Consider the following 2,442-nt stretch of genomic DNA (forward strand, 5'->3'; position numbering starts at 1 on the left):
GACCTGCCTTGGTTTCAAGTGAGTTAATATCTCAGTGCAAAACAAATGAATTCTATCACCTTGGGCTTTTCTGGGTAGGATTTTGAGCAGAGCATGCTAATAACTATGTTTGGCTCATTGGGATTTAAAATGGTATTCTTGCTTCTTGGTGTAAGCAGAAGGCGATAGAGTAGCATGTGGGAGGTCTTTAATATTCTGGATTTACATTCTGTAGGATTATAATTTTTTTTTTTAAGCTTTTTGTTTCATCTTGAACACTGGTAACTAAGGAGGAAACTAAAGGTACACACAGAGCATTTTAATGTGGCTTTTTCCTGGGATCACCTGAGCAGCCAAGCCCCCTCTGACCATGGCCCTACTCTCCCATCTGCATTTCATAAGGGTATTATCACTGTAATTAATAGGAGTTGTATAACAGTACCTAATTAAACTCTGATCATATAGTGTGAATTTAACTTGATTATTGTTAGCCTCAGTGAACTCTGCAGGAGATTAATCCTGGTGATTCACTCAGCACAGAAAGCCACAGCATCAGTTCTGCAGAGAACTAAAATACTAGTGTACAGAAACGTTTGGTGCTGCCAAACCCTGCGAGGCAGGGCCGTGTACCGACGGCAGTGCCGGGGTCAGCGAGGGGGTTGTGCTGCAACTGGAGTCTCCCCATTTCCAAACTGGTTAAAAGGCACTGGGATGCCAGCAGGCTCCTACAGCACAGATCTTAAAATCACTGAATAAGGAGTCTGAGAGGATTATGGCTTATGTAAGAGTTTTATATCTGTCCTAAACCTACAGCCCTGATGTGTTTGTGGGCTGTGTGCTGTGTCCATTGATGATTCATGGACACCAGGACCTCCTGAATGACTAGAGGCCACGTTTTGTTTAAGATGAGAAGTCAAATACAGGACCTGGTCCCTGTCTCGTGAAAGCTGGTGGGGTTTTGTCTGTGGCAACACAGTGAAGGCGATTATGTTATTTGTTTATCTTGATTCCTGCAGATTAAAATGCTGTGTGCGTTGCTTCTGCCCAGTGTGCTAGAGAATGTTTCCACTTTCCTTTGCTAAAATGCCAAATGAGCCTTTGGTAAGATAATGTTTTTTCCTGTATCTAGTCCAGAAGTACAGGGCATGGGGTTTGTCCTGTCTTTTGCTGAGCACATCTGTTTGTCTACCACTAATAATAGTTTAATCAATGGGGCTGATCCCTGCATACTCTCTATCTGACAGTAGCCCAGAAGACCTAGATGACAGCAGAAAAAGGTCTTTTGTATGTGTCACTTTTTTTTTTTTCCCCTTAATTACAGCTCTGGAGAAAGTTTTTTCTCCTGTTTGCATGAATGGTCACATCAAGCGGTACAGGAAAATCTAGGCCAAGCTGCTTTCAGCGGGCTAAGGAACATTATACTATTGCACCGCGTCCTTTCACAGTAGCAATGCCTCTTAATAAGCACCAGGCACCTTTTGAACTTTCTTTGATACTGTTAGCTTTGCTTTTCACGGGTACTCCGAAGCCCACCTTGCCCCTCCCTCGCTGGCAGTGCTGCGGCTGTGGTGAGATGTATCCGGGTGGGATGGGAAGGAGAGGGCAGCACGGCTGGTGCATCCTCACTGCCTGCGGAAACGGTGCCACTTATGTAATGCCCTCGCTGGGAATCGAGGTAAAACTCTGTCAACTCTTCCAGAGGGCTTGGGGCTGCTGGCTGGCTAAAGGGTAAGTCAGGGATGTCTTTCTCAGGGTGGTGTGTGCGGAGGGTGCACACGCATGTGTGAGCATGCACGGTGCTGAGAAGGGGCTCCCGATGGCAGGCTGAGGTGCGGGTGCAGGTGGTGGTACCTCAAGCACGGCCAGCACCATGCCTGAAACAGATCATTTTAGGATATCACTGCTTCGTGAAACAGCTCTGTAACTTGTTTGTACTGTTTTTCTGGTTTCCTCTACTATGTCTGGAACACAATTAAGAATGTACTGTGCCTAAGCCACAACGGCTTTCCCTCAATACTGGTAATAACTCTTTTTGAGAGAAGGCTCTGCTCAGGCGGTGAAACGCTTCACATCTAACGATCGCAAGATGTTGACATTATTCAGATTATAACTTGCTGGGGCTTTTGCTGTTGTTTTTTGCACTTGCGTAGTTGTGCCTGTTTGCAGCTCAGCTGGTACATTTGCTCGTCTGGGTGAAAATGCTCATGTTGAGCAGTGGGTGCATGCTGGATGACTGTATCTGTGCCTGCTGGGTACCCACGGCTGCTTTGATTTGAGACTGGAGCTATAGGTCCGGATGTGCTTGCTGCTGTCACAGAAGAGCTACTCATATGCATAGCACTCTCGTGGAGCTACTGTCAAATGTGCGTCTCGGAGCAGAAAGCAGTCTCTGTTTGCAGGAAGATGAACAGCAAAGGGAATACCTGAGCTTTTTGGGGTTATGTTATGGGGCTTATGCTTGCT

The sequence above is a fragment of the Antrostomus carolinensis genome, unplaced genomic scaffold, assembly GCF_000700745.2.
Source record: "Antrostomus carolinensis isolate BGI_N321 unplaced genomic scaffold, ASM70074v2 scaffold46001, whole genome shotgun sequence".
Classification (NCBI taxonomy): domain Eukaryota; kingdom Metazoa; phylum Chordata; class Aves; order Caprimulgiformes; family Caprimulgidae; genus Antrostomus; species Antrostomus carolinensis.